The sequence below is a fragment of the Sitophilus oryzae genome, unplaced genomic scaffold (assembly GCF_002938485.1).
Source record: "Sitophilus oryzae breed Bouriz unplaced genomic scaffold, Soryzae_2.0 scaffold_1498_pilon_pilon, whole genome shotgun sequence".
Taxonomy (NCBI): Eukaryota; Metazoa; Arthropoda; class Insecta; order Coleoptera; family Curculionidae; genus Sitophilus; species Sitophilus oryzae.
The window spans coordinates 3,174,900-3,191,915 of record NW_022146167.1 but is presented as its reverse complement, the minus strand read 5'-3'; the positions used below and the strand labels follow the sequence as shown (position 1 = coordinate 3,191,915).

The 17,016-nt window shown below is 31.2% G+C and overlaps 1 protein-coding gene across 1 annotated transcript in view; it reads right to left on the bottom strand.

The window, feature by feature from the left end:
- LOC115877781 (diuretic hormone receptor-like) overlaps positions 1-16,975 on the bottom strand; it is a 367,521-nt gene extending 350,546 nt beyond the window's left edge. Inside the window, exons 1-2 of the mRNA XM_030894096.1 lie at positions 16,906-16,975; positions 15,993-16,056 (exon numbers count right to left, since the gene is read on the bottom strand). The gene's annotated coding sequence lies outside the window, so the exon portion shown is untranslated. The remainder of the gene's footprint in view (positions 1-15,992; positions 16,057-16,905) is intronic.
- Positions 16,976-17,016: the final 41 nt, after the last annotated feature.

Below are 17,016 nucleotides of genomic sequence, written 5' to 3'. Positions count from 1 at the left end.
TTATTTGAATACAGGACCAACAACAGAATAGACCGACAGAACAGATCAACACAGAACATAAAATAAATATTAAAATATTCATATAAAATGACAACAAACGAACAACAAAACCATAAGGTTTGCTTATATGCCTATAAAGGTTTCCTACGTACTTTTTTGTTCGCAAAATTTTCAATTACTTCATCGTAATTGATAGTTTTTAAAAGGTCGGACTCAATATGTAAAACTGCCAAATGATTTAGACGTTCTGTTTCCATAGTGGACCGTAAATAAGTTTTAATACGTTTCAATGCAGAAAACGAGCGTTCAGCAGAACAGTTAGTAATAAAAGTACATGTGAAGATTCTTAATGCTATGAAAGTATTTGGAAACAAGTCTTGAGAGTTTTTTTCATAAATTACTTTAAGAAGCTCTCTAGCAGATGGTCTTGCTGACTTAATGCATTTTATAAATTCACGAAAATGTATTAATTCATTAAGCATTGACTCATCTAAATCATTTGGATAACAGGTGATTAAATGTCTGGACTTATCGGTAATGTCGTCAATACTTAAAGTAGATAAATCACTAATGAAACCAAATTTGGTTAAAAAGTCATTGTATCGGCACTTTTCCTGTGGGAAATTTCAAGGATTAAGTTATCAATAATAACATTAAATACATTTATCCTAAAATCGTCCCTAGCGTTAAATAAAGTTTCATTATCACTGGTTTCATTAAATTGTCGTTCAAATGCTCAAAATTTGCCGCCCCTAAAAATCTGCCGCTCCAGGCCCGGGCCTAGTTGGCCTAGAGCTAAGTCCGGCTGGATATCGACGATCTTAAAAAATACAAAAGTTTTTGGAACATCCGAACTTCGTCCGTAAGTTGGTACCACAAACACTGGTATTTTGAGTCAAATTATCGTTATGATCCGCAGGTTACAATTTCAAATAAACCATATGCGAAAATGTCAATATGGTTTATTTGAAATTGTAACATGCGGTTCATAACGATAATTTGACTCAAAATACCAGTGTTTGTGGTACCAACTTATTCGTAAAAAAATGCTTTTTCCAAATATGTTTATGAACCACCCTGTGAAAAAATTGAGATATGATTAAAAATATGATTTAGGCATCTTTTAACCGGCCAGGATAAGACACAAAAAACATTATCCTTGATTAAAAATTAGTATTTTTAAACTAGCCATGGCACTCTAGATTGAAATTTAAAATACGATTTGTTTTTAAGCGAAAATGTCAAAAGTTGACATATGATATGTCATTCTATTCGGGGCGCCATTTTCTATCGAATAAAGTAAAAAAATACCGAGGGCGCCATTTAAGAATCAAGAGTTGTAGTCATTTCCGGTGAAACAGGAAGTGACCAAAAACAATTGAATACGTAAATCAATCCTAATTTATGTCATATACTAACATACTAAATCTCGTTTTGTTATCTGAAAAAAATAAGATAGTTATAGGGGTGATCCACTTTTGAGACGCACCCGGTATATCCTAATTTACGTTTTATAATGATTATTTCCAGCTACATACATTTACAGCATTTACCTCGTAAAAAATCCTTAAAAACAGTTAAAACGCCTTCAATTAAGTGTCAATTTTCATTTACAATTGTTTGATCTGAATACAAAACCATAAAATTTTCAAATAGAAAAAACGCAAAAGAAAATTAAAAAAACTCTCAATAGATAAATACGTAAATCGGATAGGCTAATTCAAACCACTTCTACCCACAAGTTTTTGGTCCAATTTAACGCTTCTCCCGCTTCGAAGATTTGTGTCAGCCAAAGAACCAATTTAATTTGAAAGATAGATTAGTTCTAGGGCGGTTATTGCGGGGATTTGGATCCGTTTCTACATGTTTGAACGATTTAGTCGGTCGTCTTAAAGATGTTTGTTCGGTCGAATAACCGATTCGTACAAGCGATAGGTGGTTTAGTACATTGTTACACTAGCTGGATTTATTGAGAGAGAAAAATGAAAAAATAGAAAAAGAAATATTTAAAATTGCTAGATCTCTTGATCTCTATCTATTTCAAAATACCTATTGTCAAACAAATTGTCAACTGGACAATGCGTCGAGTGTTTAAAGCACTCTTTTCGCAACGAATTTCATACAAAAATTTTCGTAAAAGCGGATAATTTGAGATTTTCATGCTATTATTATTATTTATTTTTAAACATTTTTTTAAATGTTCTGGTAATCGGTTTCTAAGGCATTGTTTATGCATTGTTTAATGACAAAGTTGTATCAGGTTCAAACGTCGCCGTACTTCCTACAAAGTTTTGTGAAAAAATGAGTGATAATGACGAGTCTTTGGATATTCAACAAGCTGCTGAAACTGCGCTATCCACGTTAGTGCCCGAGAAGTCGAAAAGCTTATACGAGACCACTTACAACTTTGAAACCTGGGTCAAAGAAAAACATGTTGAGAATTTCACAGAAAAGGTATTGCTAGCCTATTTCCTGAAGTTATCCACTTACAACCTTAAAGCCGTCAACTCTGTGGAGTAAATATTCGATGCTCCGCACCATGATTTACCTGAACAGAAACGTACATATTAGCAAATTCACAAACCGTATTGCATTTTTAAAAAGAAAAGCTTCCGGATATCAGGCAAATAAATCAAAAGTACCGTATGATCGAAAAAAACGGCATCCAGTTGGCTTGGAAATGACGATCAATGACATTTCCCATATAATTTTATATATAAAATTACAGCGATCTTCATTTCATAGCCATCGCTGACGCCGTTTTTATTCGATCATACGGTATTTACAAAACTGGAAATAGAACGCTTTATGAAAGAAGCTGATGACAAAGAATTCCTGTTAGCTAAAGTTGTCGTAATCGTTGGAGCATTTGGAGCATGTAGGAGGGAAGAAATCACGTTTTTGACCGTAGATGCCATTAAAGATTGTCAGTCATTTATTAATGTGAAGATTCCGAATACAAAAACTCATTTTCCAAGAGTGTTTACGATTACTGAGGGACCAATAGATGGTATCAATTTCTTACATGTAGGTATTTCGTAAGTACGCAAAACTTCGACCACTCAATGTGACACATCAGCGATTTTTCTTGACGTATGGAAAAAATGAATGCTGTACCCTGCCAGTTCAGAATTGATAAAAAAAACGGCGTCCAGTTGTCTGGGAAATGACGATCGATGACATTTTCCATATAAATTTACATTTAAAATAACGGCGATCTTCATTTCATAGCCATCGCTGACACCGTTTTCTTCCCGATCATACGGTATAATACAAAATATAAATAAAATAATAATAATTTACTGAGTGTTGTATTGGGTGTAATATTTGTTCTTTAGACAAGCAGAAACTAATTGCGTTACCTAATTTTAGCTGTATTTAATAAAAAAGAAAATACCATTTGATGCAAACATTTTTGCTAGCACTTTACGACCTTTTTAAATACTTTTCTCTATTTAAGAGATTCTCTATAACGAAGTAAACAATTTGTAACAGCTTTTGATAGAGATTAAGAAGTTATTAGACGCGAGTTTAAATTGCGACTTGCCTTTAATGCTGGTCATTAAAACTGCAATCTAAAGTTGGCAACAGTTCCCAGCTTTCGTTTTAGTTCCAGTTGAATAGTTGAATATGTAACCTAGGAAAGTTTATTTTAATATAGGCAAATATGGCGGAGCGACTTCACTGGAATATGTAACTAGTTGTTCGGGACAGTTTGAATTTCTTTTTTAAATGATCTGTGGTCACATCTGTTGGTTAGTTTAGGATCAGTAGTTGTAAATAGAAAGACACAAAGGAATGCACGAAGGGATTGGGCAAAATTTCTCTTTTAAAATATTCAATACTAAAATCACGTAGCAGACTGAAATTGAATTTGTTAGAGGCATCTGTTTTCCGATTTAGGCAATGTATATGTCCCAGGCGCATAGAATAATCCGGCTTTTTGCAAAAAGACTAGGCATATTATAAAACGTCAGCGTTTTTAACAAAAGAAGGATATTTTACAAAGAGTTTATCTGTTTTCAGTCGCTTTGCAAAATGCATAATAAAGACTAGTCATATTGCACAAAACATTTTACGCGGGATTGATATAACTAAACTAAATTTATCCAACGACATTTCTCTTGAACTTCTTTTTCAAAATTTGGAAATAATCGCACAATAAGTGATAATTCCGTTAAATAGAGTATGGTTGAGGATGATTATTATAAAGATCTAAATTCAATTTATTCTAAGAGAAAGCAAATTTCCACAAAGGAGCAGCCCTGTACACAGAATCGAATTACAGAATACTATGGATCGGCATTTCTGGTCTTGGGTGTCGGCTTTCATGTGTTCGAAGAGTACGGCCAACACGCTTAGTAAAATAAGATGCACTGAATAAAGACAGAAGGCTACTTCTATGGTGTCTGAATGTGTGTCAAAAACAGCAAAAATATCATCCAGATACCTAGGCTAGGAATCAGGTATGTGGATAATATTTTTGCTGTTTTTGACACACATTCAGACACCATAGATAATTTTATTTCTAAGTTAAATAATCATTTTCCTTCCATTAAATTTACGCATGAAATTGAGAACAACGACAGGTTACCATTTCTAGATGTATTAGTTATTAGAAATACTAATAATTGCCTGGAATTTGATATCTATAGGAAAAATACGACCACACGCAGATATATTTCTAATGAATCACATCATAGTGTTGAACATAAAATGGCTAGTTTAAATTTCCTAGTTCATAGATAACTTAGTTTCCCACTTTCCAAAGAAAGATATGAAATAGAAAGAGATTACATTAGGAATGTAGCTGAGTGTAATGGATATTCTCCTTCACTAGTTGATAAATTAATTAGAAAACGTAGGTATAGGTTAATGATTTCTGAAAATTCGACTTTTCAAGTGGAGAAAGACACGTCTAAATATTTTTCGATGCCGTTTGATAGAGAGTTATCCCGTGGTCTAAAAGGAATTTTGAAGAATGTAAATTATAAACTTGTGTATAGTGCTAATAATAAATTACAACAATTATTAGGTAATCCAAAGGATAAAACACCTCCACTGGAAAGGTCGGGTATTTATGAAATTTCTTGTAAAGATTGTAATCAGAAATATGTTGGGCAAACTAGAAAATCAATATTAACTAGATTTAAAGAACATTTAGCTCAGATAAGATATGGTAAACCGGATAAATCTTGCGTTGCCGAACATATTGTTCATAAAGAACATTGTATAGATCTTAATAATTTAAAATTAATTAAACAAGTCTCAAATTACAGGCAATTAGATGCATATGAAAGCATCAGAATTAATAAATGTAAAGATAGTATGAACAGAGACAACGGTCCAATTCCTTCAAGTTCTTTGTTCCTACTACTCTAGTGGCGGAAATCTAACTGTTACGCTCAGTGGGCTCTGACTCGGTTGGCTAGATTTTGCCACGCCCACTCGGTGCCCACTAGGCGAGTATATAAAAGCTCAACGTGTAGATTGTACTTTAGTTTATAATCATCTGCTGATGATGCTAACATGGTTAGCGAAACGCGCGTCCAGTGTAAAAGTAAGTGTTTTGGTGTATTGTGGTGATTTAGTGTTTTTATTTTGCTACAGCATCTAGCTCGGAGATTTTTTGCACATCATAGTTTCACAATAAGATCTATCGATTAAAAATATTTTCAATATGGCGGCACTTCCGGGAATACCGGAAGTTGACAGAAACTTTCCTATTTTAAATGGCTGTCCCTATTTTTTATTACATACTTAAATTCTCTGTAAAATTTTATGAATTTTGATATTAAACACTCTATACCTAACATTAATCGTTTATAAGAAAAAAAAAATATTAAAAATTTTTAAACGAAAAAAAACTCCCGGTCAAAAATATGTGTATAGCCTAAACGTCAAACCTTCTTATCGCTCAATACTAGAGTGAGGTGTTTCTCAAAGTTGTACTTTCTTGGTGTGTCATCCACTGGGAGTTGGAGGAGTGGAATTTTCCTTTCGAAGGTGTTCCAAGTTCCTGAGCTAACAACGGAATTCTAGTTTTTGCTTGAGAGTTTTTAATATTTCGCTTTGCATATTGGGATTTCTCTATTTAATAATAGCATTCTACGTCTCAAAACCAGAGCATACTCATCGTCTATTCTTCTAGACAAGCATAGTTCTTTGGAGGTAACGAGAAAACTTCCCGATGCGAGCGTTATATTATTTAATTGGAAACGATTCCGCCGAGAAAATATAATTAAAAAGGATAAGTGGCCCGGGGAAAAACTTTTTCCCGTTCAACTTTCAGATTTTCATCGTAAACAATAAGTCGGAGCGGAGAGTACAAAAGCCGGGTGGAACTAGCTTGTTGAACGTTCTCGCCTGAGGCTATCGCTTCGGAAAAGTCAAGTTGGAGTAGTAGCGGACAAAGTTGAGGCATATATACAGGGCATGCCAAAAAGTTTACGACAAATAGAATTTTCTATGATAGTGAGTTGAATTGAGGTATTGAAAAAAGTTTATACGGACATTTTTCAGTATGTCTAATAACAAATAAAATTATTTTGATAAGGTCATAGAAAGTGACGACTTCATCCGATAGTTAAGCGGCCTTATTCACAACCTTATTCCTATTCGTTTTGACAATTAGATGACGAAGAAATGAAAAATACTTAAACACTTCATAGGTCGATGGTCGCTAAATCGACCACATTAATTTAATCACCTAATCAGTCGCATAGAAGTGTATTATCGCCTAGTTTATTTGCTATGCGCGCTTTGTAAGCGGTTGAATATTCGACCAGTGAGCAGTGAGCATTGGTGACACCGAGTTCACTGTGTGTCATATAGGTAATAATTGTCGTCTAAGCATTTTCTATGCAAATTTCGTGTGATAAAAATTTAAAAATATAGAAACAGCGGCTCGGATATTACGGCTCGGATGATATTTTCTAAAATCGTTAACAAATCCTGTATATTTTCGATCATTTCTCATGGGATGCGAGTTTCTCAAAAAACAAAATTTAATTTACTTGATATGGGTATATTTTTGAAGAGCTAGCAGAGATAATCAAAATGAACTTACTCTTTATTCTAACATTAGATAGTTTATACATTATATACATTAGATCATTACATATTATCTATTTGCTTTAACAGTCTCTGGTTGAAAAATCGACGACCACCCCCACTCCCTTATTTGTTAACTTTTTGAAAAATGTTATTAAAAAGATACGCTCCCTTTGTGCTAGTTTATATATTTTTGAAGTCAATTTAATAAAACTAGGAAATAATTAGTACTGCCCTATAAAGGGTTAAATTATTAGTCCTCGTAATAGATTTAATCCAAAACAGTCAAATTTGTATCTACATTAGATCTTAAAGAATCTTTTCATGGACGGATTCTGTAAAACACCCCGTATGCGTTATCTTTCATTATGTAGAATGAGGTTTAAATTGTCTTGGAGAAACTAGAGGGGTAGGGTTATCTCTAAGACTTGGAGAAATACGGGTCAGGTTGATAATAGTGTCTTAGGTTCAGGAGGTGTAATCTTTGCTTTGATTGAAAATTAAATAATTCACTGGGAGTACGTATCAGAGCCTTTGAAGGGGAATACAGAAACAATGGAAGCTAAAGTGCTTAGAATAGATTGCAGGCAAAATGTATAGTAAATTAAGCATTCATCCTATTCAGCTATAGAATAAACTTGCCCTCCAGGAACAGAAATGATGAGTTATATAAAATTATGAGTCAAGGATTAGTCAAGAATAGTTTTATCATTTGTGAACAATTCTTGTAAATTTTATTATATCTTTATCACATATAAAATTAATTATTTATTAGTCTTGACCCTTGAGTGTCCTCGATCTTAACTATCACACAAAGTTAAAACATAATTCAAATAATTCTTCAAATAAACAAAAACATTATGCTTTTCAAAATGTATTACCAATGACAATGTATAAATTTTATAGTAGAATAGTTTTCTATTTTAAAACTATACAGGGTGTGTTAAATAAGTGCAAATATTTGCAGCGCTGGTTGATCTCGATAAAAGAAACATATTTTTTATTATTTTCTTCAAATGAGTCTAAAATAACCGAGTTATTCAAGTTCGAAAATTAAAAAAAAATATATTTATTTTTAAAAAATGTTGAGGCACTGGATTTTTATTCTATTTTATTTGCGTCCCTTTTAGTGCTGCAACCGTGGAGTAATATCAGAGATTAAGAAATTATACCGTGGGAAAATTTACGGTGAACAGGTAGTTCTAAAAAGTTTTCTAAAATATACAAGAAAATTAAAAAAAAATCATGATTTTCAATATCTTTTTTAATCATATCTCATTTTTTTCAAATGGAAGGATGGCTCATTAGCATATTTGGAAAAAGCATTTTTTTACGAATAATTTGGTACCATACACATGGTATTTCGAGTCAAATTGTCGTTATGAACCGCATGTTTTCAAATAAACTATATGCGAAAATGTCAAAGATTGACATACATATATGATATATCATTATATTCAGAGTATCATTTTCTAACGAATAAAGTAAAAAAATACCGAGAGTGTCATTTAAGAATCAAAAGCTGTAGGTAGTCATTTCCGGTGATACAGGGAGTGACCGAAAACAATTGAATACGTCAATCAATCCTAATTTATGTCATATACTAACATACCAAATGTCGTTTTTTTTTATCTAAAAAAATAAAAAAGTTATAGGGGTGTGCCACTTTCGAGACGCACCCGGTATATCTCATCAACTTATAAATTGTCACGATACTTTGTTACAATCATCCAAATTAGGTTCAATTTCTACAATTACCAATCTTACTCTACCCAATAAAGGAATGTTTTTTTAGTATGCTATTGACAAGTGTACTAATATTTATTAATCATTCCTAGCTTAGAAATTACTCGATTAAAGCTATGAAACAGAAAGTACAGTTGTTATTCAATTATACCTGTTACAATTCTAATAAACATTCCTACATTAATTAACACTTCATTTTTTTAATTGCATTTATCGTTTATAAAATTTGTTTATAATTGTTTTTATACGTTCTTTATATAACTAAATTTTCTATTATAGCAAATAATACTCTAGTTAGTAGAATATTTTGTTTCCATAGCAACTGTTAAAAGTGCCTTATATCTATCAAAAATAGTAGATAAAATAGTACTTTAACCGCAATGGTAGATTAAATGATACTTTAACAGAGAGGATAGGTTAAAAACTTTATTTCTTCTCGCACGTTTTTTAATAATTGCTTCCATTTTTGAAAATTTTTGTATTCCTTTTCTTAAGTTATTCGGGATTTAAATAATAATAATAATAATAATAATATGTCTTTATTTTAATAATCCTCGGCAAAGTTCAGTAAATAACTGCTTAGTTAACCGAGTACCATTACAGTATAACCTAACAAATAATATCAATATCTACTACCTTTTCTTAAATTAATATATCAAATGTATAAATATAATAACAAAAAAAAAACAATGAAAAATACAAAAAAAATATAAAAAATATAAAGCATTAACAAAACTATTAGTGTAACACATAGAGCACACATAGAGATAGAGAACAATTAATACTTATAAGTACATTATGCAATAACATAAGGCAACAGGCATGTATTGGTGTTGATGAAGAGAGAGCCAAGGAGAAGCATAGTTGGCTGGTTTCAAAAAGTATACTCAACTCACATTATGGAATAATAAATCTCTGAACCCCGATCTAAATGAAACGAGGGACTTAGCTATTAAAGCACTTGGCAGGGAATTATATAACGAGACCGCAGAATACGTAAATGATCGTCGATATAAAGAGGTCTTATATTGAGGTAGATATAACTGATTAATATTTCGAGTGTCTCTGCTATGAACAGTTTGGCGCAGTTTTAATTTAGATTTTAAATATAATGGTGTCTGTAATTTAATTAGTTTGTGTACAAAGGTACAGTACATCTGCTGGATCTATGTCTATGAAAGGAATGCGGGCAAAAAACATTTAAATAAACAGCAATATATTTTATACGTCGATTTGACGAGTGCGTCACCGCAAATCGCTCCGCCCACTCACTTTATTGGCTACTTGCAAATTTGTCGAATTTTTATTGATGGGACGCGTCGTCTAATTTTTTACGAAAAACATCGAGAAAATATCGTTTCCCCTCTCACGGATACCCCGGAGCTACAGAACGGACAGACGTACAGTAGCCAAATGCAGTCTACGGCGTTCATACATATTAAGCCACTTCAATTCTTTAAGCTAAGGTGAGATATGCTCCCCTCTATCCAGAGAACAAATAAAACGTACACATGAATTTTGAATCTTCTGTATTCTGGAAGAGGAGTGCACGTCAAGACAAGGTCCATACATACATTCTTTATATAACTAAATTTTCTATTATAGCAAATACTCTAATTAGTAGAAATAACTTTTATTAACACTGATCTTAAATTTTCATGTATTTTAAAGTTTAATATATTTTGTTCTACTGAACACAATTTAATGACTTTTTAAGCAATTTATAGCTTAATTATTTGACTTTTTAGCCTCTCTTTAAATTAAAAATTAAATTCCTCATCTGTCTATTATACGAGGCGAAACAAAATGTTGTTATTGTGGAGAAAGTTTGAAACACACTGTAGAATGATTTAACAAAGTAAGGAATTTAAAAACCACTGTAGCATTAAGGTGCATCTTTTCTCAGTAGTTTATTTTTTAGTTCATCTCGATAGCTTTAATTTTATTGGAGATATTCGCTTTCAAAGAAGACATTAACGATTTGCAGCAATTTTAGCATTAAAAGCAAGCCTTTAATTTTGGTCCTCATCAACACACCTATAAAATAGTAGTTATTGTTTTTCTACTGTCACTGTCATTGAAAAGCATATTATTTATTATTCTTTGTTACTCTAGCAGAGGCAAGTCCAGAATTTGTTTCGACTAGTGTTGCACAAGAGTCTTGACAAAGTCTTGCAAAACCAAGACTCTTGCAAGAAATTCAAGACAAGACTTTCAAAATTTCTTTTCTTGAATTTCAAGACAAGACAAGACTTTAATATGCAAGAAATTTCGAGAGTCTTGCAAGATTTCTTGAAAGTTAGAAATTATACATTTTTTTAAGTGATAATTAGGTCTTTGCGCAAGTTATGCCGGGTTTATACAACTTTTAGATAGTCGTAGTGACAATCATAGTCATAATCATAAAAGTTAAACTATCCACTTCTTATAAACCTGTTGACATCTACCATGAACTTAGCCTTTAATTATGTTACCCGACTTCAGTGATGTAAAAATTATGATTATGAAAATGTTCTATAAACGCACATTAAAATTACGTTGTGATTATGACGATGATTAAGACTGTGATTATGATTACGACTTATGCAAATGTTGTATAAACCCGGGATTAATATCACAGATTAGGTATCCTATAAGTATACAGATAAAAATCTTGTCCCGAATTCGTGGTACGAAAACTGTTTTTTATGACGATGAGCAAACGAGTAAAATTTCCTCTGCGCAGAAATAAACTCCCGTTTAAACAGCGTAATGACAGGGCCGGTCAGGTGCTGTGCACAATTTTAGAGGCCATAAGTAGGCGTGCTATGTGTGCAAACTAGTAACCTAATTAGTGCGCGACTCTGAAAATTGGAACCACGAAAAACAATGCTTTTGACGATAAGTTTATAAACTGTATAATTTGTGTTAATATTGACCAGTGTTCATTTTTTTTCTATCATAGCCAGTGTTTCAGAGTTGAGAATGAAATAAAATAAAGTCGAGGCGACAAACCGTATATTGGTAATTGGTATTATACACAAAATTATATTGGTATTATAAAAAAAACTGTAATAAAGAATGTAAAATTTTTCAAGACAAGATATTTCAAGAGTCTTGCAAGACAAGACAAGACTTTGCCATTCAAGAAATCTGCAAGACAAGACTTTGAAAATTACTTGTCTTGAATTTCAAGACAAGACAAGAAATTGAGATTTTCAAGACAAGAATTCTTGTCTTGTGCAACACTAGTTTCGACTATGTACAGTACATCTGCTGGATCTGTGTCTATGAAAGGAATGCGAACAAAAAACATTTAAATAAACAGCAATATATTTTATACGTCGACTTGACGAGACGTCACCGCAAATCGCTCCGCCCGCTTATTTTATTGGCTACTTGCAAAATTGTAGAATTTTTATTGATGGAACGCGTTGTCTTTTTTTTACGAAAAACATCGAGAGAATATCGTTTCCCCTCTCACGGATACCCCGTAGCAACAGAACGGACAGACGTACTGTATGGTTGCTTTAAATTGAAAACGGTATAGCGACTCCCAACAACCAATAATAGTATGACTTTATTATAGATATATGTATAGAAATTTTATTTATATAAAAGCATAATTAATCGATTTTAAACAACAAAGTAAATAACGGTAGAAATCTAATAAATTACATTACTAATCCGTTATTGTATCAAACTAGACTAGACAAATTGCATTAAGATTGTTATCTTTACTGAAAATAAACAAATTATTTTTAAATACTTTGATAATCAATTTTATAATTATATAAAGTTATTATCACTTATAAATAAACAAACTAGAAGTTGATCAAGGTATCAAAAAGAATAATACCGAGTGATCAAATGAATAACACGTTATAATCATACCTAATTATTGGTCATAGTAGCCTTGGAGTTACATTTATATTCCAGCTACACTGTGTATAAAAATTCATACATAAATACAGAAATAAACATATCAAAAATAACTCACACTGTTTGACGCATATTTTTCAATTTATTGATTTTATGGAATGCACTTTTCATTAAAATGTTGTATCCTATGTTATAGGGCTTGTTTGTCTCTATAATTTCCTGTTTCACAATGTACCGTTTGTATCCGGGAAGGGTTCATAGTTTCATAGTTGTCGATTTTCGAAAGAAATCAGTACATTTATATTATTTCGTAAATTTTTCATTTTATTGATTTTACGGAAAGAACTGTTCATTAAAATGTTGTATCCTATGGTATATGGCTTGTTCCTCTCTACAATTTCCTGTTTCACAATGCACCGTTTGTGTCCAGGAAGGGATCATAGTTTCATAGTTGTCGATTTTCGAAAGAAATCAGTACATGTATATTATTTCGTATATTTTTCATTTTATTGATTTTATGGAAAGAACTGTTCATTAAAATGTTGTAACCTATGTTATAGGGGTTGTTTGTCTCTACAATTTCCTGTCTCACAATGTACCGTTCGTGTCGGGGAAGGATTCATAATTTCATAGTTGTCGATTTTCGAAAGAAATCATTACATGTATATTGTTTCGTATATTTTTCATTTTATAGATTTTATGGAAAGCACTGTTCATTAAAATGTTGTATCCTATGTTATATGGCTTGTTCCTCTCTACAATTTCCTGTTTCACAATGCACCGTTTGTGTCCAGGAAGGGATCATAGTTGTCGATTTTCGAAAGAAATCAGTACATTTATATTATTTCGTATATTTTTCATTTTATTGATTTTTAGAAAGCACTGTTCATTAAAATGTTGCATCCTGTGTTATAGGGCTTGTTTGTCTCTACAATTTCCTGTCTCACAATGTACCGTTCGTGTCCGGGAAGGGTTCATACTTTCATAGTTGTCGATTTTCGAAAGAAATCAGTACATGTATATTATTTCGTATATTTTTCATTTTATTGATTTTATGGAAAGCACTGTTCGTTCGAAAGCAATAGCGCTGTGATAATTTAAGCTTGAAAATGTTTACTAGCAGACCTTGCTGTCGAACATTGTTCTTTTTAGAACCTTTTTTAGTGCGAAGTGGATACAAGATTCATTTTTATAGTAATTTATTACTTTTTTTTATTATTGTAGCATTTGTTTATTTTAGTTTTTGTTGTTTCTTATTGTTCTATATACTACATTTTTATCTTTAATTTTAAGAATAAAATTAGCATATTTTAAAGGAGATAATGATAAAAATAATTTTATAAAAAGATTCCTCATCAAAATACAGTGTATATGTATATATCAAAAACCGATTCTGTGTCGATAACCCCTTACCCTGTTATTTCGTAGAATACAATATATTACATCCATTACATCTCATTCAAATAAAATATGTATTTGTTCAGCTTTGAACTATGAACGAACATATTAGTCATCAATTTTTGGAACAAAACAAATCCAGCCTGACATTATTGAAGAGGATCAACCGATATTCAGATTCGTTCATATCAAAAAATCAAAACAAAAAACATTCAAAATAGTCGTTTAAAAATATAAAAAATACATTGGACTTTTGATAAAGAGTGTGGATAAAAATAAAATACCAAAATATTTTTAAAAAAGCTTTCATTCCATATCAGTATAATACTGGATTAAGATATCCATTGAAAATTTCAATTCTATTTTTGTATCAAAACACCAAACAGTTTGTTTGTTGTTTACACAAAAAAATCATGTTAATAATTGTTTCAAAACACAAATTGCTACAATTACTTGATATTATCTCACAGTATAATTATATGTTGTTACTCATATTTGTACTTCCGATACTAGCTTACATAAAACATGTATTATACGTCATAATATTTAGCACAGATTGTATACAAGGTGGCAACAGCAACGACCTATTTTTTAATGCCAATTAAAAGTTCTCTTGATATTATGTTGATTTCGGTCTCCCTGATGAGATAAACGCAATTTTATTAATTTAATTAATGCCTTGATCCAAGTCTAATAGCAATTTTTTAAAATGTTTATGTCAATTTCGATCGACGCCATTTTTAAACTGTTTTGTTACAAGACGAATTAAAAAAATATGTGATGCAATCAAATATCGTAACGTTGTTTTTGGGTGAGGCAGTGGATTTTAAGAAGAAACCAATTGGAAGCATCAGAAACCAGAAACCTTGATGAGAGAGCTATTAGAGGACAAAGAATCGTACCGATTTTTTTTAAGAATGTCTGAAGAAAAATTTGAGGAACTGCTGTCAAAATGTCAAGATCATATAAGAAAAAAAGATACAATGATGCGACAAGCACTATCACCAAAATTAAAACTGCAAATTAAAATACAACGCAAAGCGATTTCTTTTGCATCTTTGTTTTTATAGTTACTGATGCGATAGTTCCAGAGGCACTCATATGTCTTTGATATAGTTCAAGAAACTTCATAATCACATTTTCTGACCATTTAACACTCATTGTTATCACTATTTTTTTATTTTCAATAATATTTCTTGCCAAATACTACCAAAACCGTGGCTAGTTGATTGACTGCTTAGTTCACACGTTTCAAGACTTATTTCAACTTGAAAGCGATTCGGGACTTGAACGGCAAAAGTTTGAATGGATCAAACTTTTGTTGAACAACTAAAAAGCTGATCAAGTCCATTGTAACAGTAGTTCTCACTATAGTTTTTATTCAATTTTTGTTGATCAGCTAAAGTTGTTCAACTAAACTTGACTCGTGAGAACGCGCCTTAAGGCTTAGCCCGATCCTGTCGTGTTAGGTAGCACTGAACATCAGTGATATAAGCTTTAATAAAATTTAAAAATAAATTAGAATAAATAAATAATTTATTAATTTGACTTCATTTTATTAATTTAAATTGATAAAAAATAAATCCCATTTTTACGTAAAGAATCTCCCCACGAAAGATGGCACATGTTTTTAAAAGACCCTGTATATTAGTGTTATTAATATTAAATTATTTTTATGACATGTGTGCTTCAAAAATCTGTTGTCCATTATTATTTCTTCATGATCAAAAATTGTATTTTTTTTTTTTCTTAAATGAATTATTTCTTTAAAACCAGCAAGTTTGAAGTTGAATCACCCTATATATTACTGGTTTTTACTATTTTTCTAAGCGGATTTTGCATTTTGTGCACATTGTCATTTATTATTAACAATTAACTGTTTTATTTTTCTATTAATCTTATACTCTATGCAAACAAATATTTGAAAAACTCACCAGAGTACAGCGTTTTCTTTTTTAATCCAAAATGCCTTATTCACAAATTGTTCACCACACTACACTGTAACAGAATTAAGTATAAGTTAGATTACCGCTACTTTAACTGATGATACACAAACATTATAATAACTATTTTCATTAGTTAAAAACATTTTTTTTAAACACTATACACTAATCACTCTTCAAAAACATCCCGACAAGCCGCTATATTCTACAATACTAACTGACAAGAAGCTTATCTTTTAAAATTGTTTCGAATTTGATAAAGTTCAACAGTTAAGGCTGATTTTCGCGAAAACAGCGCATAATTTCATGAAATTTAATTATATTCCTAATTAAAAATGATTTTAGATATTATTAATCAAAACAAAAGTTAATATGTTTTTGTTTGGGTTGGCATAAAATTCAAGATTTTCTAGATATATTGTCTCATTTGTTTATACAATTTAATTCTTTTATTCGCAATAATTAGCTACGAAATTATAGAGAAAAATGTAATAAAATGAAATAAATAAATTAATGATACAAGGAATATGCGCAGTGCTCTGCAACTTTTCAAAATGACTCACAAACAAGTTTTGAAAAATAAACGCTTTTAATTTATCTAAAAGGGCGATACAAATAAAGAACCAAATTGGTAGATAGTGTTCTTAACAGTGTCGCTATATCGTTAGATGTAACAAGATATCGGGGTCACAGAAAGTCGAGGACTAATAAAAATAAATTTACGCCTCTGACAAATCAACACTACTTGGCTTTATAAATAGCTAAACTAGATTATACCAACGCCAGTCGTAAGAGATATTATGTTAATAAAGCTTTATCATATCACACCTATTGAAAAACAGCGAAGGAAATTCAAAAACGCGCTATTCCCGCTTTAATAAACTATAATTTGAAAATAACTTACTTGAATAACACCAAATTAGTTTTAGAAATTAACAATTAAATACACAACAATGTCCATAATTCCAGATAATTCTAAATTATTTTTGTTTTTTTGTTATTAACATCCAAAGCC